Source organism: Erithacus rubecula (assembly GCF_903797595.1).
Source record: "Erithacus rubecula genome assembly, chromosome: 5".
In the NCBI taxonomy this organism is placed as follows: Eukaryota; Metazoa; Chordata; class Aves; order Passeriformes; family Muscicapidae; genus Erithacus; species Erithacus rubecula.
The window spans coordinates 37168038-37194381 of NC_136687.1; the positions used below are offsets into that span (position 1 = coordinate 37168038).

Below are 26344 nucleotides of genomic sequence, written 5' to 3' on the forward strand. Positions count from 1 at the left end.
CCTGAAACCAGGAAGAGAACTTTTTTTTTTAATCAGCCATGTATCTAAAGGCACTAGAACTCCTGGGCACTTAGTGAACAAAATTTTTTCCTAAGTACAAACACCCTCCAAGCTTTAGCTTTGTTTTAGGACTTTGGGGAGAAGGAAGATTGCAAAAGATTGGGGATCCGTGTTAACTAGTTTACATGATAACAAACAGTTACTAACTTATTCCTGAAAACTCTAAGGTAATGATAATAGCAATTATGAAGTCATCAAGAGCATCAGAAGTGACAACAACAGCAAAATTGTTTTGAAAGCTAACTTGTTTTTAACTAGGTAATTTAGTACATGGTTATCCCTATAAACAAAGCCTGATATATGAAGGTTGGTTTGTGGGTATCCAAAGCCACAGATGCCATATTTAGACTTTGTGAAATAACTCCTGCTTTGATGTATAGGGTGATACCATAGCATTTATTCTTCAGCATGAGCATATGTAGCTTCCTAGAGTTGCTTGTGTGAGTGATATTACAGCAATCAAAGCAATGAATGTGTGGCAGGTTCACTCTTCAGATAAATTGTTATTATAGATTTTTTTATAGGTTTCATTGTGGTTTGAAAATGATTGTCTTCCACTGCCTAAACAGTGGATGAGTCTTGTCAAGTGTGGGAAGAAAACTGATCTTTACACACTAGTGCTCACTACAGGCAGACCTAAATGAAAATACACATCTGAGCATATTTGAACGAGTTATTGACTGACCTTTCCTTTCTTTTCTGTATCTTGCAAACTTTGGCAGGGAGTTCTTTTTCATGTAGTATTGTGTTGTCAGTCTTGGTTACATTTTCACCAGCAGGTAAAGATAGATGCTATAGTTTTTAAATTAAGAATTGTACCTCAATTATCTTTAATCAATTCAGAATAAATTGATTAATTGATTTTCCAAGACCCTCATTCATAGATTATCCTGAATTAGAAGGGATCCCAAAGATCATCAAGTCCAGCTCCTGATGAAGGACATGCAATATCTTCTTAGTTATATCTAAATTAGTCATAGTAACATGAAACAAAAAGTGATTCTGGCTATATCTTTCAGTTCTGGAGTTGTGAGCAAGTCAGATTTATGATTTCTGGGTGATAGGCTATTAGGCTTCAATAAGGCATGTAAGTTACTAGGCTTCAATTATTACCTTTCTTAAAATGAAATGAGAACAAGGTGTAAAGGAAAATATTACTTAAGTTACCTCATCAGCAAGACACATATACAAGAAAGACTGAAGGGGTTTCTGTTGCCAAAACAATCCTTTTAATTGAGGAAAACAAATCTAACGAGAATCCAGTGATTTCAAGTATAGAATCATAATGAAATGCAGTAAATGTCACAAATTGGCTCCTGTAGATCTAGTAATATTCAAGTCAATAGAAAGGAAAGCATCACAAACTGTGAATGCAGTAACAGCATTCAACAGTCTAAATAAGAACAGCTCACTCCCAGAGTTGATAAAATATCTGCTTTAGGGGACATTTATGCATCTTCAGCTCAAGTACAAATGTGAAAACTAGAAACCAACCAAGTGAAATACACAGAGATATGTAGCCCATCTGTGCACAGGACAGTAATTCCAAATTAAAGTTCAGTGGCCAGAGTTTTAAAGTAGAATTGATCTTCCACATCTGAATGAATGGGAAACTGGAGTATCCAAATAAAGAGACTTAATCCTGATAATGCAAGTGCCTGAGAGAACAAGGTAGATGTGACATTTGCAGATGAAATTTGGGCATGCAAGCATTTAGCATCTCCAGCATAATGACAGCCAATGAAGGTCTTGTAGAGCATTAATTTATTGTTTCAACAAAAGGACTGCTGTTGATGAATTCATGAATAAGATGTGGTTGTAAAATACACTTTTTATAGGGACTGAAACTACTTGGTCTGATTTAATATGAAGAATGAAACCAATACAGCTGCTGTGGTAGTCTCCAGTTATACACTAGAGAATATACAAACTGCCACATCTTTGGTAGTCAGGGAGTGGAGCAGTGCCTCCTTAGAGGAGACATCCTCCTCCATGCATGGATGGCATATATAATTATACGATCCATATATGATTGTAAATCTTTCTCTCTTTCCCCATGAACAGTGGAGTCCAGGGCCTTCTGAGCTATTGTGCACAGCAGTGTATTGCACAACAGGAACCCCCCTTGAGCAGGAATGACTCTCAAGGTGATCCCTGAGGCTGAGGGATTCCTTGCTGCAACAGTCTTAGTAAGTGATTAATAACATGCTAAACTTCTTTGAAATCTTAAAAAGGATCAATTTTGCATATATAATTTTACAGTCATAAGTCACTGACCAAGCCTGGGACTAGCAGTGGATCTGTCTGCACATAGACTCCTCCCTAAGAAGGAGTTTGGAACTCAAGGGACTCCTTTCTGAACCTCATTACTCAGCAGAAGGGACTCAGTTTTGTCCGACCCTGTCCCCTATACAGTAAATAATCAAGCTTGCTGTTGAATCTTCATAAACCACTGCCGCATTTACCACTAAATTTTGTTTTACATCAATGTGTTCAGAAATCTTGATAATTAAAACTCTCTACTTATACAAAAAATAACACGACTGACTAGACAATACACTTCAATCTGTTACATTAATTGAAGCCACTCCTCTGAATCATAGTTTAATTCTTCCCCTTAAGCTGCTAAATACGATGTAGAGGACAAACAACTCCCTGGGTAAAAATCAGTACAGCATACTGGATATCTACCTTACCAGGAAACCAAGAAATGAAAGCACTTACTAGTAGCTTTGGTAATGCCTAGCTTATCCTTTCTATTACATCATAAGTGTTGCTCAGGAGCAGAACATTCATCCTGGATTGTCATGATAACTATTTCTTTTTTCAGTTTTGTAAAATCTGTTCCTTTTTTTTTTTTTTTTTTTTCTGTTTATTTTCTTTGTGAAGAAAATGCACATTATGGAGTGAAAGTTCAGAAGAGGGAAAACAGTAGAAGTACCAAAGTGTGCTTACCTTATAGCATTGTTTTGTTCAATATCTTTTATTTTAAAAAAATGAAATTATTGCTTGTTTTTGGTGATAAGTAGCTTTTTTATACCTTTTTGTTGAAATGTTCAGTGTTTTATAGAGTTGGTCACCTTGAGTGAGCTACCAAAACACCATTATATTTGCAATCCTTGAGCAAAAGCTCAGAGAAGAACACACTTGGTGCAATATTGGTGATGTGAATTCTGGTATGAGAGCAGAGAACAAACTGGCAGCAGGAATAGCCTGAGGGACAAGGAGGTCTCATGCCTTCTTAAATGTGAGTAACAGAAATTCCACACACTTGTTAGTGGGGAACCAGTGCAACATCTTCACATGGTGCATAGAACATGAAGATATGCAGGTCTGAGCTAAAATTGTATGAGAAGCAATTTGAAGTGCAGTGCTTGTTGCCACGGTATTTCAAGGATGAAAGAGGAGGGCAGCTAGCAGTAGACATGATATTTCACACTCATGACTCTAAATTACCAAGATGGTTTTCCTGTCAGAAAATCCTTACATATGTGGGTTTACGTGTGCTGTGTTCCAGTAGTACATTAACATTCATACTGTATCTTCTTATTGACATGCTTTTCAAATTGCTAATTAGGACACTTCAGCAGGTAACATCTTCACCTACAGAACTGCATAAGGTACAGATTTTATATTAGCACAACAAAGATGACTCAGTCCTCTTCAGAGCAGACCTTGAATTACTACACATAGCAAATATTTCCTTACAGCCATATATCCTCTAGTCCTCAGTTTGAAGTGATTTATTTCACAGCAAAACAATGTTTTTCGCATTTTGGCCCTTAGGGTCTCAGCAGACATTTGTAAAGTGAGGGAAAACAAATGTCTGGCTTATACAAAGTTAATAAAACCAGATGCTATTAAGAGCTCACTGTATCAGTATTCCATGCACCAACATAAGCACTGGTTTATATTGTTTCAAGAAGAAGAAAAGGAAAGAGCTAGTGTTAGGACGGAATGGAACAAAATGCATAAGTGGGCATAAAATTTAGAAGGTTTATTTAGGAAAAAGATAAAAAATTATTTATTTGTATTAAAAACACTTTGTGTAGAGCTGTCTCTATTCCAAGAAGCACTGTGAAGAAACCCATCAATCCTTCACAGGCACAGGACTATGATGGTGATCACATACATGAGGACATCACCTGCATAATTTGTCAAAATAAAACTGGCTCATTAATGATCAGTAATCAAGGTCAAAGTGAGAAACCAGAGCTATGCCTTAATATTATCATCCAGATAATTGGACATTCTCTGTTAACATGGTGAGTTCAGGCAGTGGGCAATTTGCTTTTCTGATGTTGAATGCATAGCAGGAAACATGACATGAATTTGGTAGAGTTCTCAATTTGGCAGAGTTTTTACTCAGAGGAGGGAGAAGACCAAAGAAAGCAGCCTGTGTCTTTCCCCTGTAGACCCTCTGTGGCCATTCTTTGTGATGTGCAATAGCTCAACCTTTCTGCCTTCTCTCTTCCTTCTTCTTCTTCTGAATACATGTAAACTCAGGCTTTAAACCGACCAGCATGGCACACAGCAGGCTAGGGCAGCAATCCAGAAAAGTTGGAATAAATGGCTGGCTTTTAGGTTGAGGGTTTTGGTTTAACAAACACCTTTTATAAGTTGTATACTTACCCCTTTTATAGGGATATGTATTACCACCACTGTTTCACTGCGCTTAGCTTTTACCCAAAGTCCAGTCAGACCTTCAACGTGAACAAATGACATAATTTCTATCTCATCTTGAAGAAAATCTTCAATGTAAAAGTAATTACAATCGAAACGCGACATTATTTTTCTAAACGCACAAATTGAAAAGTAATGAAAATTATGATGTTGCAAAGTTCTTGTAGATTCACTAAATGTCAGGACAACTTTTTTCTCTCTTTTTACCTGTCACCTCTGTGACTAACATGCTTGTCCAGTGTAAACCTTAAACTTAAATTCCTTTTCCTGCCTGAAGGGATTAAAAGCTGTGTTCCTCATTTTAGCCTAACTACCAGGGTGTGGTCAGCTCTAAGACAGCACTGGCTTAGTCCTTCCCGTTTTGAGACATTCTCTGGGAAAGCAGACATGGTTACCAAGATAACTGTTTTCAACTTAGTGAAACAAGGAGAAACAGAAATCAAGAGAACTCTAAATCTTTGCCAGTGGGGTAGCTGCTTCACTGTATGTGAAGCTGTATTGCAGCTGCCTTGAGTTAGTATTGCCATACCTCTGCTGGAAGGTTTCCCCCTCTTTTTTTCTCCTCCAGACTGAGCTGAGCTCCTGCTACTCTTGTGAGGACACCAGTGATTGGTGACAGCTGGAGAAGGGGGTATACATATAAATTTATAGACCATCTAGATCTGTTTGCAGTCTAATAGGTAAACTGATCTTGCTCACCACTGTAATAAATACAGTTATGTATTTATTAATGCTTATACTGGGAGGCTTGGGAATACCTGAAAGAAAAGAGGAGTTACTTTTGGTCAGCACATCTTATTGAGGTGTGAACTGGCAGCATACCACGTTCTGGCTGTATGGCAACAGCTCTTACCATGATGTTTGTTACCTTTGCATCAAGGAGTATGTTAGTTTTTAATAGAATTTTTTTTTTTTTTTTTTTGCTGTCTTCATTTCATGAACCAAGCCTGCAAAATCTGATTCAAATTTATCACTATCTTTGGGAAAGTTAATGTCATATTGTTATGTAAATTTGAATTTTATTTTAAAAAAATATAATTAACTACTCATTGTAACTTTTCCTACTTTAATTCTGTAATTGTATATTTTTCCTTAAATAATGTGCATACCATAATTTATTCTTTCTTCTCTTTTGCTTGCCATGTCCTCCATGTTAAATGTGGTTTTATGTATCTGTTCTCAAGCTGAGAATTTCACAAAGAATAGTTGTGACATGTAACTGTAGATATTTGTTGCTCACATAGAAAATGTTTGTAAATACAATATTAATTTTTGACATTTAATTTTGACATTTTGACATTTGACATAAGCCAGAAAAGTTTACTCTTGTATTTAAATTCTGTGGTTCTGAACTCATAGAGCTGCTTTCAGAAGCTTATTCATCACAAACTCTTCCTCAGCTTTAAAACTCTAAATATACTAGCTGCAAATAGACTGGATATTGATGTCCAAATAAAAAATTCCAGTAGGGTAAGTAAAGAACTCAGATGTGTTTGGGCATAATAAATTACTCTGGTGTGTGGTTCTTGGTTGTGTTAGCCATGTGGAATCACAGCAGCTGTAGTTACAGAGTTGTTAACATCCTTAAGATGTAAAAGAATCTAAAAATTTTGCTATAGAAAGATGCAGCACCTGTGAAAAAGTATTTCTACTGGTGCCTAGTGATACAGGAGCAGCATTGTAACTTGTCTTTCCCACTGACACACTGATGCTCTGCTCTCCTGAGGCATTCACTCTGAAAAAATTGCTCTGCAATGGCAAACTGAACTCATTTTTTTATATTAACTCCTCTGAATTAATTGCCTACTCTGCATCTTCTCTTTAGTGCACATCTTTTTCCCAGTTAAACATTACTGTTCAAATGTCAGCCTGCCCCTTGGTTTTTGTTGGTAGCAGCCTCATTATTCACTCAGTATCAATTATCCGTGTAAGTCTGAGGCGTTTTTTTGTGTTTTCAATTTTGTGTTCCACTGGACTCATGAGGTCAGTAGCCTTTACTAGACCCTGGTGATTAGCCCACTTAAGCAGAGCAATGAGCAAAGGTTTCATATTACCTGCCCCTGCCTGGGACTTCAGGATCCTAGGTGGGTTGAAGAGTTTTGTGGAAGGACAGTCTTCATTCCTGCATGTGTGTTCTTACTGATCCATTTTATGAAAAATAATTTCGCAGATAACAAGAAACCACACCCAAATACCTTCTTTGAAAGGGAGGAAGGGATGTATTTTGATGTGGTGAGCAGTCATGAAAGTGTGTTAAGATGGTGAGGCAAAACAGCAATTATTGAGGCTGCTGTAGCTGCATTTTCAATTTTGCATTCAGGGTAAAGAAAATTGTGTTAGAAGCCTGAATAGGTGAAATCTCAATAAGAAAAAATAAAAAAGATTAATAAGGCAAGATAAAAATTGCAATGAGTGAATGTACCTGTGTATAGCTGAGACTTAAGAGAATTTTTAAACTAGTGCCAGAAGGTGAGAGAATTTTGAGCAGCTTTATTTCCTTTTAATTATTTATCAGAAAAAGAGAAGAAATATATAACAAGCAGATATAACTTTAGAAAACCTCTCCCATTTTGATCTTCAGGTCACACACCACGACCCAGAAAAAGAAAAAATAGTTTAATCTGCTTGAGTGAGCTCCATAATACAGAGATATGTGCTTAATGTTTTGATCGTGGTGAAGGTGATGCTTGTTTAGACACTTGCCCTTATGGAAAGACTTGATGGTCTTCAATCTTTACAGTGCACCTGTCTGGAGGGGCCTGAGGCTTGTGCTACCACTCCCTCCAACTGCAGCTCAGGCTCATGTTTTCTTTAATTTCAAGACCTGGCAATTAAGCACAACTAGTTAAAAAAAAAAAAAAAAAAAAAGTCTGTATGTCCTCTTTCTGCTCTTAAGACATTGAGGCATTATTTAAATCAACCTGGCATGGTTTATTCTGGTCATGAAGCCTGTATCAAGATAGGTAAATAGCAGATGTACTGTGGAAATTTGGTCTAATGCTTGTTTCATTTTGTTTTGTCAATCTCACTCTGGACCGCTGCCTCAGGACCTTAGTTTGTTAAGCTGTCTATGGCGCTCAAACTCAGACTGGATTTCAAACATGAAACGAGAATCGGGGCACAACGCGGATTCCAAGCAATGGAGATACACGTTGCCTGTGCCCCCTCCGTCCCCCGCCCCATTCTCCGCGCTGCACTAAAGGCTGACAGATGCCATTCCCGCACAGCTCTCCGGGCGGAACGGGAGAATCCGGGACACCCCTCCGCTTTTCAATGCGGGGAGAAATAAACGCGCGAATAAGCGGCCCGCCCCTCCTCGCCCGGGGATTCCACGCTCGGGCTCTACACTTGAAACAAATGGATTTTTAAGACTGTTCCACGGGAAAGGCAGCAGGCAGGGGAGCGGAGAGCGTGGACGGGGCCGCGCCTCCGCCGCGGCTACCCGCGCTGTGACGTCATGGGGCGTGGCGGGGGCGTGCCGCGGCGGCGGAGCCGCGCCGGGCGGGCGCGGGATGGGGCGGGGGCGCGGCCGGACCCGCCGCCCCGGCTGCCGGCTCCGTGAGACGCTCGGACCGCACCGCCGCTGGTGAGTGCGCGGGGGGCGGCAGCCCTGTCCCGGTGGGGATGGGTGATGCCTTTTATTAGATTTTTATCTTTTATTTATTTTTTTTTTTTTCCGGTGGGGAGGAGCGCGGGTTGGGTTTGGTTGTTCGGCTGGTTGTTTCGGGGTTTTTCGGGGGAGAAGCGCCTCAGGGCGCCCGCCCGCTTGGGCTGGCGCTGCCGCCGCCGCTGCCTCGGCCGGAGCCGGGCACAGGGTGAAGGCTCCCGTCCGCTCCCAGGGGCCGGCGTTTGCCCGCGTCTCGGCGGTTCGCGCCCTCCCTCGCTGAGCGCCGCCGCCAGTGCCGCTCCTGCAGCGAGCAGCGGTTTCCGAGTGACTGTGGCGTGTCGCGACAAGGGGGAATCCGGGATAGAAAACCCTGGCGTGGGAACGCAGGCGAACTTGGCCTTTGTGTGTAATCATGTTTTAGGTAATTTCTTCCGTAGTTGATGCTCTGTGTAGTTAGAAGGTAGTTAGAGGCACCAGTCCTTACAGAACGAGACAGTAAAAGCTGTGGAAATGTGAACGAAGTTGTTCAGGTTCCCGCTGCTGCCGGCGTGTCTCTCTGACCCTGTCTGGCCAAGGTTTCTCCTCACCTGGCAGTTCTCGCTTCTCCTCTATCCCATGCATTTTGTCCAGACCTCCTGAAAGCACAAGCGTCAAATACCTTCTCTCACTTCTTACCCGTCTTCTTCTTTCTTGTATTTGCAAACTGTGGGCAGGAATGAATCAAAAATAAGGAAACATAACCTTATACTTTAATGCAATTTAAATTGTCTTCATTGCCTACTAGAAAGGTCATGAACTGCCTTGTATTTCTCCTCCTCATTTCGAAATACTGCAAAGTTCATTTATCTTGTGTGTATGGAGATGTGTAAATCTGATTGTTACTCTTGTATCTTTTCTTAAATCCCTCTGACGGTGCATAGATTGAATTAAGTAGACAAACTGATGTACTACCTGAGAGAATGAGTTTATCTTGCAGAGCATTTCCTTTTCAATACTGAACAGCTAATATGTACTCTGCCATAGTACTTCATTAGAAAGTTGGGTGCTAATTAGCTGTTTCTTACAGCTACAGTTCCCGATTTTAATTGGAGTTCCTGTCTTTAAGTTTAAACTGATTAAAGCAGTGCCAAAGCCATTCTGGTTATTTTCAATGTTTGTTTTAAAAAAAGAGGGGAAAATGAGTAATTTTAAACTCTTTGTACTTCATGTTGAAAAACAAACACTTCTGTTTGGGGTTCTGTCCCTGATTCTGTTGGATGGAGGGTGAGATGATAATTTTTATCTTGTATTAGAGTGAGGAAGGAAACTAACTAATGGCACTGAAACCTACATGCTTGTCGCTCAAGGGCTATTGATTTAAATGGGAAAAATCACAATTTGAGAAGGAAAACTAGAATGTGTTAACTAACAAAAGTGTGGATGAAGAGGGTAACCTGTGAGCACTCAGGTGGATTTCGCAGTGCTCAGACCATGTATAGGGGTCTCTTTCGAGACACAGTGATGGCGATTCCTGTAATGGTGAAAGCTCTGCTGCTGTCTAATATTATGGACCAAAAGTCTCATCCAAACTTACATAAAGCTGTCATGGTTGTTAAATATTACCCTCCATTATGTCTTCTATTAATCTCATGTGTATACTTCAGACTTCATTCTGCTGAAGAACAGTTACTTGCATTAGACTTAAAAAAAAAGGGGCAATCTATGGTTTATGGGCTTATTCCTTGCTATATTTTAAACTACATTTTAAACCCTGTTAGGGGTTTGAGAGATTTGCAAATTGATAATTCCTGAGGGAGTTGTTACGCTGATAAGACTTACAGTGTCTTTATTCTGAATATTTCACAGCACTCTTGACACTCTTTATGGGAAGAGTTCAATGTTTGTTGCACACTGCTAAGCGCTTGTGACAAGAATTAGCAATTGGCGCTTTTAAGTACAAAAGCTGAAGTTTTGGAAAATGCACTGCTAAATGAATGGCACCCTTTTAAGGTGTATGGATGGGACTAACTAGCAGTGCTTGAAGCTCTCTTGTAGACTAACAGCTGACCTTGACTTTCTATGAACTTGTTTGCTTTCGGTATTTGACCAAGTCAGCACTGTGATAATACTCATGACAGAAAGTTTTCTTGTCTTTTCTGACATTTAAAGGATATTGCTGTTTGTATTATTTCATTGGGACTGAATTATTTGCCAAAAAACTTATTTGCAAAACCTTTGGTGTTAATTGGCCATCACTAGATATTTGCATTCAGTGTGCTTGGGTGCCCTGTTGTCAGGTATGCTGCCATTGAAACCTGTATAGTCAGATCTCTAAGTAATCGTGACTAATTTTTCCATACTATGATTTTCCATATGTTTGGTAACTGCAGAGCACATTAATTAATATGATGCCAGCATGGATAATGAGGTAAATCATCATCTGTTTTTATGTTTTTATATTTGATGTGGGATGTTGATATGTGACTGCTGCAATTTTTTATATTCTTGGAATAACTGTCTTAGACAACTGGGTTTTCTCTTGTGGGGGAAGCAAGCTTGCATACTAGGAATACCTATGTGCAAAAATTAAAGCATTAAGTAGATACTTAGAAGGAAGACTTCACTGGTGAGGCAGTTGTCTATATGACCTAAGAGCAAAATGTCCCAAACATGTATTGTTATATAGAAGTCTGGAATCATGGAGTAATTTGGGTCGGATGGGAGCTTATGGACCATCTAGTTTAAAACCCTCTGCCATGGTGAAGGACATAATGGGAATTGGAAGTGTCTGTTTAGTCTGTGGATTGTTACTGAAGTGGTCCAGCTAGGAGTAGATACGTCTGCTGGTAGCCTTTTCCCAAGTCATATCCATCTCCTTGTAATTTTGGTCCTGTTCTCCTTTTTCAGTTCTTTCTGGTTTCTAGTGCCACAGCTATGCTGCTGCCAGATGCCTTTTTGCTGTTTTTGCTGCCTTTTTGCATTGCTGCCTTACCCCTTCTAGTTTTTCAGTTTTGGTTTTGTTTGTTTTTTTTTTTTTTTTTTTTTTTTTTTTGTATATATGTAACATATTTTTTAATCCAGTAGATGTGCTAATTGTGTCCCTGCCCATGGCATGTGGTTGGAACTAGAGGATCTGTGTCCCTTCCAACCTAACTCATTCTATGATACAGGGTACCATACAAGACAATGAAATTATATGCTTTGACTTGAAAAAAAAATTAGGATCTTTAAAGAGAAACATCTTGTTATATGAAATTAAACCCAGAATAGTCTCATCATCTTAATAGCAGTGCAAATTCAAATAATGACTTAATAAAGGAACTTAAACCTTTAATGTGATGAGAATAACCTTGTTAATTATCAGGGTTAATGAGGTGCATTTCTTTAAAGTGAACAGAGTGATCACAGGCCAGAAAAAAGGATCTCTCTTCTGCTGGGTAATAATTTTCCAATTCATTGGTAATTGAAAAGGAGATTTTGTTCCATGCAAGTGTGTGATAATACAGCAACTTATATTGGATTCTTCAGAAAAGAGGAATAAACACCTATCTAAAAAGTAGACTTAATGATACAGTTGAAGCAATAATAAGTAGTAAGCTAACATTTTTTGTTGTTTTCTGTGCCATTTTGATGCTTCAATGCCTTTTTTTTCCCCAAAAAATTTGTTGGAAATAGGCATACACTGAACCTTAAATCTCATAGATTAGAGTTTCATGATTTGGAATTAGTAGGGAGCTTGATAGTATTGCATTAATCAGTGTAATTTCACTGCTTCTTTGGGTACTTCTGTACGGCTTCTAAATTTTCTTTATGGAACTATTTTTGAGATACAGAGGCACTAAAGGTGCTTTGGGTGATTGTACTGCCACAGTCCTGTCCTGTTGGTTTTAGGACAGGTGTCTTGTATTGTGAGAGGCTTTTGCAGCACAAAGGTATGGACGGCTGTAAAGTAAATTTCAGACTAGATGACTGTTGAAAGACAAAGTTTCTGATTTTACAGCGAAGATGATATTATATTTATGGCTTTTTTATAATCTTATAAAATGAATGTTTTTTCATGAGGTGTGTGTCTTTCAAGGTGTTGAAAGCTTTTCTGCTACCTTGTGTTTAGGAAGAGTTCTAGCATTCCTGCCTGGATTTTGTCCCATTAACTTTGCTTGTCCATTATGACATTTCTTTACAAGAATGACTTCCAGAATTGTCTATACCTGTCCCTCTGGCATTGAGCATGCCTGCTTTGGGACAGTGGTGGGAAGTACAGCACAGTGGGAAACCTCAGCTTGTTAGCTGCTACCCTGTACTGGCTTGGCTGAGCCCTTAAGTGAGGTAGAACTTAGTCACAACTGAGTGCATTTTTGCAAAGGCAAACTTCATGATATCAAGTTGACTCTTTCATTGGTAGCAGCATGGTTGTGCATTGTAGACAAAGAATGATAGTACAAACCCTCAGATTTCAATAGAATAAAATATATAACTTGAGTCTGGAAGGTCAAGAAGGATATGATATACTGGGACTATTTCTACAGTTGCCCACCAGCAACTGAAATCCAAGTTTGGTCTGTTTGTACCTCCAAGTTGACTTCCACATAGACAAAATTAAATGTCAAACGTGATTTCTGCAAAAATGTTATGTTCAATTTGACTGTATTAAAATTGTGGGCAATTTACTTTAAAAACTACTTTAAACCAATGAAAAGTTTCATTACTTCTAATCTATTCAGTAGGTGAGTTTCACAGTCTGAAAACCAGAGGCTTGTTTCATTTGTGATTTAGAACAACGTTCATCCTTGCCTGTTTATCTTCATTGCAGAATGAAGTTCTTTAAACAAGGTAATGATCACTGACTAATTTTCTGTAAGGCTTTTTATTTTTCTTATAGGAACAGTTTCTCTATTTTTTTAACATCTTCAGAAGTATTGCAATTAACTGCTCCCTTGTATTGTGTTATATTTTTCACTCCAGCTTACACAGCTGTAGGGGGGACACACTGCAGGAGGGAAATGGCACCATGGTTCTGCAGGAACTTGTGGAAATATAATCATTGTGGCATTGTACAGTTGGGTGTGCCAGTGAGGAAATGCGGGGAGCAGCTTCTGTGCATGTCAGAGTTGTTTTGGTTATGCTGGGTCATTGAGTGAAAATGGTTTTTGAGGTCAGTAGCTTACTAATCCCAGTTTTCCAGTTTGTGCCTGTTAGCTCTCTAAAGCAGAGAAGACATTCCAAGCAAGAGCACAATGAGGGAAAGCCAGGCCATCTTTGGTGTCATGGGAGCAGCTTCCTTGACCCCCATGGAGTGTGGTTTACATTTTGATGGCTTGATGACTGTGGGTCTCATAGAAGATAGGTTTCTCTCTCCCTTCCCCAAGGTCATCTTCTCTGAAGTCTTTTCCAGAAGGGAAAAAAAAAGTGATGTTAAGGAACAAAGGGATTTGTTTAGCATGGAGGAAAAGTTCAAAGCAGAAATTATTAATATTTCGCTTCAGAAGTGGAACTGATGTAACGTGAGCCAAGTTAAATACATGCCTAACCTAAGGGACAAAATTTTGGCATGAGATAAAGTAGTAATAAAACAGGGCCTTTAAGATTTCTGGCCAGTGGTGATATGAACTTTTGGAGTTACCTTCTGCCAGGATAGGGGTATGCCTTTGTTTCTAAAACTTCATTATAGGAAGCAGAGGGAGGGTCAGGCATTGATCTCTTCTCTTTGGTGACCAGTGACAGGACCTGAAGGAACAGCTTACAGCTGTGTGAAGGGAGGTTTAGGTTGGATATTAGGAGAAGATTTTTTTTCACCCAGATGGTGGCTGGTCACTGTAGTAGGCTTTCTAGGAAAGCAGTCACAGCACCAAGTCTACCAGTGCTCTTAGGCACATGGTGTGGTTCTTGGGGCATCCTGTGCAGAGGCAGAAGTTACTTGATGATCTCTAGGGATCCCTTCCAACTCAGGATATTCTATGTGGTCAAAGTTTTGTTTGGTAGAAGACATTGTAGGACTTAATAAGTGTGATGAAAGGAGACTGGGAGAATAACATGGAATGCAGCATTCATCATGGTGTATTGATGGAAACCATGAGCTGATACCCTTTTCTGTAGCAAAAGGACATGGGGTGAGCTCCAGATCTCTGATTTTTGGAGTTGGCTGAGTACAGAGGCAGCCATCAAATGGAGTAAGGAAATGAGGAAAAACCCTTGCTCAGAGGTAGGCTGAAGAGTGAAAGTTCTGCATCCTAGCACAAAGCAGTGTGTAACAGGATGAAATCTAATCATGCTTCCCTGGTCTTGGGTCATCATAAGAAAAGGATGATTATGGTTCTCAAGGGAAGACCTTTGTACTTCAACATTTCTAATATGTGAAACTGGCATCAGTCCTTGCTGTGTGATCTATGAATGCAGCCACATTGCTCTCCTGTACTGTGGTGAAAAATGTGCTGCTTTACCTCATTGCTGCTTTAGGTTCAGAGGGTCTGTGCTGCTCCTTTGGAGAGAAAACTAAAGCATAACTTCTGAGTGCCAGCTTCAAAAGATGTCCACTGCTTCCTCACAGTGGTGTGATCTATTTAAGGTCTGTCTGCCAAGTGCAGCCAAGCATGGGTCAGCTAATGTGACTGACTTGTTTCTCTGGTGAGTACTAATAATTTCAGTGTCTTGTAGAAAATTTATTTATGTAATGACAGTATCAAATTGTCCTTGTCTGTGCCATTAGAGAGCCAGCTGATGGGTATGGGTTTTTGTGGAGACAGATGCTTTTCCATAAAGTTGATAAACATAACTCTAGAGGATTGAAAATGTTTGCTGTGAAATTTCCTTGTTTGTGTTAAATATCAAACAGTAACATCAGTGCCTTAGGTTTGTGGAAGTCCTAACAGATATGTGGTGTTGGCTGGAAGATGACTGACCTGCAAAAAGGCCAAATTAATTCCATCTCTACATGCCTCTCAAATGCTGGTCTTCACAGCTAATGGGATGCAGTATGCTATGGAGTTGGGAGGAAGGGACCGACTGTCCACTGGAGGCAAAATGCATCAAAAGGGTAAAAGTCTTTGATAAACTCTTGTTAGAGTGAAGAACTGAATTCAACTCTGCAATTTTATGAAGGATATGCTGAAGTTGATAAGGTGGATGACTTAAGGTGGAGCAAAGCCTGAGAAATTAAATTCTATCAAATTCTGTTCTCCAACTTCACAGAGTGGAGGAGGAGACAGGATATAGACAAATTGAGTGTTTTCTTGGTAATTTTGTTACATGAACAGTCCCTTGCACTTTGTGAGTAACTTTTTTTCCATTTTTGGTGCCTTTTTGAGCAGCATTCGTAGTAATAGTCTGCTGGTTTTATTCTGGCTTCCTGTTCCGTCTGTGTTTGAAACACAGACTTTTATTTAACTATGAACAAGAGGACTTCAAATGCATGTGTTTTGCTTTGAAAGAGTGCAAGGCACTGTTACAAAGAAAGAGTTTTGGCAAGCGGAAAAATGCTGAAGAGAAGTGACAGGTAGTGTAAGGAGCAGTTTTTATCCCTACTGAAAGGGTGATTGAGGAATTTAAAGAAGAAAGGATAAAAAAAATTGTGGAGGGGAAGATAGAGGTAAGGTTTTTGGAAATGGAGAAAGGTCTGAGCAAGGTAAAGGAAAGCAAACTGCTAAAATCTGTGATGGTATGGGGTAGAAGCAAAAAGGAGGAGAGAAAATATTTATAAGAGAAGATTGATAGAAGTGAGTGAAATTACCAGAGTGGAAAAAGGAATAGAATGAAAACATAGAATGAAGGATGATGATCAATGTGTATGCAACAGGAAAAGAAAATTTTTATTTTTTTTTAAACATGTGCTGTGTTGAAATTTTCATCAGAAATCTTTTTTTCCCGTGTGCTAAGGGAAAATGTTGGGCCAGTTTTGGCATCTGGGAGTGGTGAGACTGCCACAGGCCCATGCCCCAGTTCCAGCCAGCAGCCAGGCAGGGCACATCCTCCCAGCACAGTGGCACAGTGATTGTGCTCCCACACCTGCTCCACGTGCTGCACTGCACACAGGTGTTCCCATGGCCCAGCTCAGGCCGACACTTTCACCCCTGTCTCTCTGGTGCTTGGCAGTCAGAGTTGCTGCTCTCAGACCCCTGTGCACACATGCAGAATGAGCAGAGCCACTCAGCCAGAAAAGAGCTGGAAAGGGTTTAATAGGCATATAGGACAGACTAAGCTGATCAGGGCAGCACACGACCAGGCAAGTGAGCCAACCACCAAAATATTTGCATGCAATTGGCCCTTTTTATCCACTTACTCCTCTGTTACCTCATGCTTGTTCTTTCCGAAATCCAGTAAATCCATTCCTGCCTTTGGTTTCCCCTGTAAACATCGCAGAACAAGTCCTGTGCAGTCCCCAAATGCCCCTCCCTTACACCCCATAGTATGTCCTACATCTGTGAGCAGTTGTGATGGGTTTCAAAACTGAACAGTTGTCATGGTGTGACTTGGATTTGCCAATTTTAATATATTTAGTTTCCTTTAGAAATAAGATTCAGGAGCAGAGGCAAAGCAGGCTTAAAATTTAAAAGGATATAAACAGAAATTTATTAATAACACAAAAAGAATTTAGAATAAGATTCCTAGATTGTTTCCTCCTCCCCCTCCCTTCATTCCACATTTCTTAACAACAACATACAGAAAACACTTCAGTCAGTTATCTACTTAAATAATCATTTCACTTTACTCTAGAGAAAAAAGTCCTGTTTTTGATTTAGGCTTAGGGGGTGTCTTCATCTTCACAATTTGCATCTGCCCGGGCCTACAAAACCATGAATTTCCTCCCATTCCCACAGTCCTTCCAGAGCTGTGCTGTGGGTTATGATGCACACGTGGGGTACTACTTTTAGAGGCAGGCTGCTGAAAAACAAAATTATCTTCATCTCCTTCTCTATCGAATCATATTCTAGTCCCAAAACAGACAGCTCAATTTCCCCGAGGCAAAAAGTCTTCTCAAGCACCAAAACCTCCCCAAGTATATTTCACAGTTTAAAGGAATTTTAATGTAGTCACAGCCCACAAAAAAGGTTTTCAGCTACTCGTCAGTTGCATCTTTTCAATCTCTTCCCATCAGGAACTTTATCTTCATTCCACTGACTTCTGTAGACTCCATGCTTTATTTCTTCTCATTCAGGTGAGCTCAGGAGATCGAGAATCTTATCCAGGCATTAAAAGAGTTAAAATTGCATCCAGAAAGTGAAGAAGCCTCGTGGTCAGCTGGAGGCCTCTCCTGTCAGAGCAGAGGGAAGGGAGAGCCTTTGGTGGGGCCAGCAGAGCCGGGGCCGCCCGGTGCTGGAGCGGAGCCGAGGCCACCCAGGGATGGACCCCGGGGGTTGGCTTGGCCTTGCGGCCGGAAGGCCGAAGAAGACAAATTAGCCTTAGCAGTGTGATTTGTGAAAGCAAAATAACTTTTCATTGGCCACCTGGGATAGCAGCCACCGGATCAGCCCTCTGCCTGGTCCCTGCATTCCACAGGGAAGCTCCCAGAGACGGGACAGCCCCTCTGTCCCCCCGGCGGCTCCATCCCCCAATCCTCCCACCTGCAGCCAGCTCAACAGTGCGACTGGGGTGTCTCGGGACTGCCCTGAGAAGAGTCTGGATGGGGCCTCCCCTCCTCCCTTAATCTGTGGCCCTACTTTCTTCCATACTTTTCTGTCCTCTAATTTGTGCCATTCTGCAGCCCTGTGGTCTTCTGGCCTTGGGACCCCCTTAATGGGCTGATTGCTCTTGGGTTGGTCCTGGAAGAAGATAGGCAAGGTATAATTTGCCACTGTCTCTCTGTGCTCGGTTGTTGGGGTGCAAGCGAGCTATTATCATATAGTCTCAACCATATAAAACCATCTTAATTTGCTATGGAAATTTTAAAGAGTAAAATTGTGATTAAATTACTTTGTTAAATAATATGTAGGAATGAAAAATATTTAATTGTTATGAAGCACATGCTTCTTGCTTCCTTGTTTGGCTTTATGCGATGGAATATTAAATACAATGTATGACCTGTGAAATCTAGTCAAGTTAAATGTTTGTTTTGCTTGAAAGGGTATATTGTTCAGCTTAAGGACTAGTTGGTAGCAATAAGCTACAGCACAGGTTACAACACTATTTAAGCATCTGTGAGGAACCCAGGTAATGGTAATTGTTACAAAACAAAAACTGAGGGAGTGCTTTGATTGCCTGTGGTGATGTTGTACCTAATGGAATAGAACTAATTTTTTTCCCAGAATTGCCACCAGCATTTCTGTATATGCCTTTCAGAACTTAAGACAACTTACAAAGGCTGTAACCACTATAATTACTTCTTTTTAAACCACAATTAAACATATGTGTGTTCTGAAAAGCTGCCATTAAGATACCTTTGAATTCATGAAAGAATGATTGTGTTCATCATTGCAACTGGGTTTTTCAGTGCCTTAGGACTGAAGACAGGTTCCTGCACAGAGAAACTATCAAGCTGAGTTAGACCCTGCAGAAGATGTTGGAGGCAGGAGCACAAAGTTAATCAGAGATGTTTCCAAGAATGGGAATGGGAAACACTAAAATTCTAGGTTTGTTTAAAAACTTCATCAAGTGCCATGTTTTACCCAAGTGATCCAGTTGCCTTCAGGAAAAGGAATAGAAGTATGGAAATTGAAATTAACATGGAACTTGAGTGCAGATTGGCTGTCAAGTGAGGTGTCTAGCTAATTAGGCATTAACAGGACAGTGTGCTTTTTTATTTTTAAGGGGCAAAAACTAATCCAAGGAACTGCAGGATTGTGGTTTTGACGTCAGTGCTAATCAAGTTCTTAAACTGCTTTTGTAGGAAGGGATATTTCTGTGCAAAATGGTAAAAGAATATTAGAAAAACGGGCGTTAGGAATTTACCAAGGAGAGTAGCAGTGCAAGGAAATGTGACAGGTCAAAGGTGCCTTTGCCTCAGCTGTGCTTACAGAGCTGTTTTCATCACTAAACTCTACGTAAGAAAATTTTTGTTTTTAAGGAACAAAACAACCTTTTTTGACTTGAACCATGTGGTTACTTGGAAGCTTACCTTTTTCAGCAAGATGAATTTTATAGAGTAAGTGATCTGTAAATGTGTACGGATTATCATTAGGAAAGTATTACCTGGAGTAAGACAATGCTGATAGGAGAGCAAATAACTATGGTGGCAGTGTATAAATTTATTCTAGAAATAGAGTATGGTTTCTAATCAATAGAATAACCTCCCAGTTGAAGGAATTTTATATCAAGCCATATCTTACTGCATTGAAATAGTGTCTAAGAGATTTCTGAAGAAGGTTCCATAAAGATAATGAGATACCTGTCAGAGCAAGAAACTGAATTCATGGAGCATGGGCACTATTTTCTATAGTAATCTCCTAAAACAATGTTCAAAAAGAAGTGAATGCAACGATACCATAAACGTATATTTGACAGCAGATGCTTGTCTCTGTCCATGGTGGTACGGAGAAGGGTTTTTCCAATAGAAGCAGCAACTTTCAACAACTACAGCAAAATGAAAACAATTTTGCCCGAACATTTTCCCTATACAAGTTATTTCAACATGTAGAAATTTTAAATTGCTAAAAAAAGCTAGAAAGGAGTTTTATTGGGTAAAAGTGCTGAAATAGATAGTTGAAATCATAGTTGAAGAGTGTGATGTGATAAATTATGAATACCCTTCTTTTACCCTCATCATCTATTTAAAGTCAGCTCCTCTTGATATATGACTTTGGTCATTGTTACTTACACCTTTTGCTGGGCTTTAAACTCGCTGTATGATGTCTTCCAGTCTTTTGAGTAGAAATTTTTGAAGGTTTCAGCAAGGTTAGAGAGCAGAGCTGGCGAACAGAAGATAACTGTCAAATGCTTTTGCAAACTCACGGACACCGCTGCTTCAGTATAGGGGCCTTGAAATAAAATAGATTGATTCTCATCCAAGGATGGATTTTTTTCCCCTTCCTCAGAAGATTTATTTGCTTGGGAAAAATAGCAGACCTCAAAACCACCTGTTTTTATGCTAGGAAGAGTTATATTTTATTGGCTAAAGCCTCTGTAACATTTAATGGCTGGGCCAAAAGAGGATTACTCTGAAATCACAAAAGTGAGTCATTAGGATTGTGGGACATGAGGGTGTGAGCAGCTGAACTGGCACTGCCCAGGAGCTCGGGGAGAGAAAGCTGCTTAGAAGTGAACGTCCTGAGGAAGCAAAACAAGGAGGAGAAAATGATACAGGAGGGAACAAACTCCAGGAGATGAATGCTTCAAACCTGAGAAGTCAGATTGTACAATGGGGAGGAGATATTTAGAGTCTAGGCTAGAAAAGTGACTTTCTAAAAATTAAAATAAGAATTTGTCTGGTAGGACGTGATTGAGATGAGGATACTGACGAGAGAGGGTGTCAAGGAGCTAGTTAAGAACAACACTGCTGTTTTTTGAGATGTGAATGCAAGTGTGCCCAACTGAAGCCAAGTCGAGGTGCTAGCGTGACAACAGTATAGACAAAATGTAAATAGATTTGAATTACTGATCACAGGGGTAGTAACACCTTAGCACTCTTACCTGCTTTGGCTATTACTGCAGACCCCAGTTACTCCACAGGTTTCTTTGGTGTATGTATGTCTTACAGCTGCATATAGTACCTTTTTCCATACTTTTCTGTCCTCTTTCTGTAGAACCATTGCTCAAAATTCTGATGTGCTGGGGATAAATCAGAGCTGTATGACATTTTTATCTATAGAGCTCTAACCTCATTTTATAGTGTATGCTGAATACACAATAGGGGAAAAACGTTTTTTGTAGTTAGGCAGCTAAATGTTACCCTGGAGATATGGCTGATATGGCTTATGGCTTCTTTACCTACATAGATCCTGTTTGAAGCTAGAGCTTTTGTGGGTTTTTTTGTTTGTTTGTTTGGTTTATTTTTTTTAGAATTTTTTTATTTGCAGGTGTATTTTTGTTACTTTATTTTGTTATTCTCTCCTTTTCTGCGCGCCCTATCTCAAAATCAGGATCTCATCTGTAGAAGAATTGAAGAATTAGATGATTGCCTCTGAAGCCAAATTTAGTGCTTTAGCAATTTTAGTGCTTGCTTGCTTGCTTGCTGTAGAAGCTGTACTAGCTCTACCTGCTAGTGTCTGGAGATATTTCTGAACCAGGTATCCTGTCTATATTTAGCAGCATTCAGTATTATTCAGAAAATGATATTATAATAAGTACCTTTTTTGTTTGGCAAGTTCATAAGAGAGAATTCTGCTCTTACTTGTAATATTTTAGTCTCAGACCTAACTTCCTACTTAAATATTACTGGGGAGCAGTGCAAAGCTTACTCCAGTTCCCTTTCTACTTTACTGCATGGTGTTGTGGTCTGCATAGGACTGCAGCTGTGTGAGTTTTGTTTTTATTCCCTTGAAAGAGTCATTCTAGAGCTGGAAGTTTGTCCATGCTTTACTGCTGTATTGGCTGTGCAGTTCCATGGTGGTGCTTCATGCTTTACAGTGGCTGTAATTCCTTCTGCAAGCATCACAGTTCTTGCTGCATCACTTTAAATGCACAGAGAGAATGCAGATGCTTTACTGGAAACAGAAGAATTAATCTACATTTTTTTCTTCAGATATTACTTTTCCATTTCACCTTTAGTTAAATAAGAATTGAAGCCTGTTTTGGATCTCTAAATTACAACTTTATTCCTCTACAATAATACTGTTGAAGTGAAGAAAACTGTTATTGCAAGGCCAGTGAATTACACTCTTCTGTGCTGACAAACTAGTAAGAATTGTGATAGGCCGTGTTGCTTTTTAGGCTAATAAGAGGATAGTTTCATTATTTCGTGAAGGAACAAATAAGAGACATCTGAGAACATGATCATTAATATTCTCTGAGGGAAAGGCTTCCTTTCTCGATGTTAAAAAAATAAAAATGGGAATGAAAATACTGTTCAAAGTATAATTAATATCCTGTGTGTTATTTGCATCTTAGGATGATTTAGATCACTTGCCAAGGGGGAATGCCAAGAAATAAAACAGATGATGGCTTACAAAATTGGCAGAGAAAGCAGGCAACTTCTGGTAGTGTTTAAGTGGTAGTATTCTGAGAGAGCAACAGTGAACCTAATGGGATCCCTCAACTTCACAGATATTCAGATGGAGTGACTGTTAACATCTCAACAGCTAAAGCCTGCTCATTGTTCAGACCTTTTATGTCTATTGCATTGCAATGCAAAGAGATTAATAATCTTTTGTGATGACAAAATATGCTGTAGAAATAACGTAATTTATGGTAAGATGTTGTGGAAAAACATATTCTGTACTTTCTTAAGCTACTTATAATTTTTTCAGGGAAGATTTTTGAAAATAATTAAATTACATTATAAGAAAGAGAATATAGGGATAATGTGAGTTTATTTGCCTCGGCTATAAGATGATGAGATGAAACAAAATGTATGTTCCCAAATCAGGCACATTTAACTTAGAATTCATATTCTTTTTTCCTTTTGACACCCCCCCCCCCAACTGCAATTATTCACATATCATGCATCTTTTTCCCTCCCCTTGGTTGAATGATTTCTGCAGTGTGTGTTGCATAGGCAATGCTTATTTATAAGCCAGGAAGTTTAATGAAATATTTACATGAACACTTAACTAACAGACATAACTTTTAAGATTTAACAGACCACCTGCTCAGCAACTGAAATAGAGCAGTGCTGTTTTCAAAACTAGTTAGTTATTCATGGCCAAGGAAATATCCTGGTAGAGCTCCCAGAAAGCTGTTTTCTCATCTCATTAATTCTTTTAAGAATTAAAAAACCCAACCAAACAACAAATAAACCCAAGAAAAACTTGACAAATCACAAGGCTAGGAGAGAAAAAAAAAAGAATGGAGGTAGGGAGAAGAAAGAGGAACAGAAACTGGTGAAGAAATGCAGTTTTAACATCCAAGAGTGCTTTCTCTTAACAAGGTCAAATCTTTCAAATCTCTGCCTTATTTTAGTACCTGGCTAGTTTAACATGTAATCCTTTTCCCCATATCAGAGCTGTCTGTGCTCTGCCTTCAGTCCAGAAGCTATATAATGCTCTGTTACTGTAAGCATTGCTTAATTTGTTGGTTCTTTTTCACAGGCTTGATTAGATAGAGCCCAGTTAGTGCTGATTCTGGAGCAGTTTGTGTGCACTTCTCTATGCAGATGTCTTTTGGGTACTGGAGGGGCACGTGCTAAACTGAAGTAAGTCTCAGCCATTGCTGAGATCAGAAATATAGTAATTTTTCTCTCAGCTGTAGAAATCTAGGAGTAGACAGGTATATCAAAATATTTGTGACTATATCTGTTCTAGCATGGACTTTATCAGAGTGAAATAGACACATCTTTCAAGTATAAAATCAGATAGCAATTAAATGCAACATTTTGCCTTGCAGGGGTGAGGGTTCCTTGTCAGACACAGTTGCTGTGCTTCCATTTTTGCAATTTAAGTGGTTATCGAGTTTGTTCAGTCTGTGACAGTGGTATAGCCAATCCTCTGTGCTTGTGTCTAGAATGAGATCAGATACATGGACTTGGAAGTCAGTGCTGTTTCCACAGCTTTTCCACAGCATATGCCTATTTCTGTATTATTTATTTATTTATTTATAATTTATTATTTATTTCACCTTCTCAGACAGGCAGAGAAGAGAAGACAAAACTGTAGAGGAGCTTCAAAATCTGTATAGTCAAATGAGTTGAAGGAATCCAAAGAATTAAATATCCAGGTATACACCCTTGACAAATTTACTGTTAAACAGTAGGTGTGGAATTTATTTTTTTTTTTTTCTGGCAAACAGAAAGTGATTGTTATTAACTAGACCTGAGAGGGTTGGTCTTTCTCATAGGCAAGAACTGTAAAATAACTTCATGGCAGTTAAATTTTTTAAAATGCTGAATCAACAGAGAACATGTTCTCCATTTTTTTTTTAAATGGAGATACCTAATTGAAAAACTGGTTATCTCTTCTGTCATATAGCTACCATAGCAGTACCACATATAACAGAAATTATGTGAAAGTAGGGACAAGGGTGTCATTCTCCACAGGAGCCTACAAGTCTCAGTCAGTGCTAACAAGTGGTTGCTTTTCCTCTTAGTGGACACGTGTAGCATTCTCACCAGACAATCACCTACCTCAGCTTTAAGTCTGGAATAAACAGGCATGAGCACTATGCTTCTTCCAGGACATGATTTGAATGTTTCCTATCTTGGACTTCATGATGCTAGAAAGGGAATATTCTGCCACAGCGCTCATTGGAATGCAAGCAGAATTTGGTTTTGACAGTGTTAAAGTTGAGCTGACTGCTTATTTTTCACACAATATTCAGACTGTTAGAAATCAAGCCATTTTCTCTGGCATTTTAAGCTTAGGCTTTGTGTTTTGTCCTGTGACAAATGTTATAAGGATTGCAGAACTGCTGGTACTGCAAATACTTGGAAATAACAGAGGTCATTTCAGGTCGCAAAACATTTCACAATTGTGAGCATTTCTGCCTGGAAATGCTGCTCAATTCCCATTAGGGAATGTTCTGTAACAAAAAGAAATAGCTTTATGTTTAGTTGGAAATTGCTTGATTGACACCGTACCTTGTAAAGAAAGTAATAACAAATGGTTAACTTAAGACTTTTTTGAAAGGCCACACTAGTGGTAGTGGTCTGACCCGCTTTCTGCACATCAGCGTTTATTTGCTTATGAGAGGATTTTAGAATCAGTTTGATGTTCATTGAGACTTGCCTACTTTTGCCTTCATTCTCTATTTCATCTTTCTCCAGTTACTTTGTCTTAGCAAACGTTCTCCTTCATATTAGGTCCTCTTTCCTAATTTTGTTAGTTTGTGTACTGTATAGTAGAGAATGATATTTGTTGAAAACTTGATTTCTCAGTGGAAAGCGTTAAGTGTGAAGCTTCTTAGCTGTTGGAAGTATGTGCAGTTAATAAACAGATGTTGCACATGTGCCAAAACCATTTTCTTTATAGAAGAGGGTTCCCTGCCTGCATATCTGTATTGGTATTGCGGAAAGCACTGAGCACATGGTGTGATCTCTGGTCCATTGCCAAAATCAAGACAGCGGAGACAAATGCTGTAAAGGCAGGAAGTAAAACTATTATGATGAAAATTTTCCTTTATGAGGAAAAATGTAAGCTGTTATCCATAAAGATACTATATGTTGGTATTTAATTATCCCTTGGAAACCTCCCCATATGATACCTTATCATCATGAAAGACTAAAACCTATGATTTATGGGATAATGGGAATAATCTTTGCGGATGGACATTTAGAAAACAGAGTTTAAACAAACCTGCACACCATGTACCTGAGAGTAGTGTCCAGATGCTTTTGATGCTCGTCAGTTTTTGGCTTCTTTGCTTTTATTTCCAGGAATGACAGTTGCAGCTCTTTGTGATGACTTGGCTTAACTTTGTTAACCTTTTCTAGAAAGCTGTAACAGAAATATTAGGGGGGTATGAATGAAGCAGAAATGGGGTCTTTAACCACCAGAAACAGCAGAAAGGTTAAAAGAAAGGCCTGTGATAATGAAGAACAGCTCTTCAAGAATGCAGCTCAGAGGATACTATTGTCATGGGTAAGACTGAGGAATGCTTCTGTCAAGACCAGGATGCCTGCTGTCTGAAAGAGAAGATGATTTGTCAATGAAAGCTTATTATGTATACTAATACTTTTCCTAATTGCCCAGTAAATTAAGGAAAACATCCTGGCTTGAGATTTATGGAGACTAAGACAAGAAAGGTTCTGGTATGGAGGGCCAGCCCACAATGGCTCCTAAAAGCTATTAAGGTCTGTCCAAGAAGTAGTTTATTGTTGCCAGTTGAGAAAAAACCCAGAAACTCCAATAGAAGAAAGCCAGTCCTCTAATAGTGAGGACTTGGTAGCTGGTACCTCTTGTCCATTTTGTCACATACAAATTCTGGCAAGACTACTTGGACAGATGTGTCACTTGTGTGTAGATGAGCTTGAGATTGTGAGTGAATGAAATCTCTGGAAGG

The 26344-nt window shown here is 39.3% G+C and overlaps 1 protein-coding gene across 3 annotated transcripts in view; it reads left to right on the forward strand.

Moving 5' to 3' along the window:
- The first annotated feature begins 8230 nt into the window (after positions 1–8230).
- MARCHF1 (membrane associated ring-CH-type finger 1) overlaps positions 8231–26344 on the forward strand; it is a 229990-nt gene continuing 211876 nt past the window's right edge. For all 3 annotated transcript variants that reach the window (XM_079306659.1, XM_079306663.1, XM_079306662.1), the window contains exon 1: positions 8231–8329. The gene's annotated coding sequence lies outside the window, so the exon portion shown is untranslated. The remainder of the gene's footprint in view (positions 8330–26344) is intronic.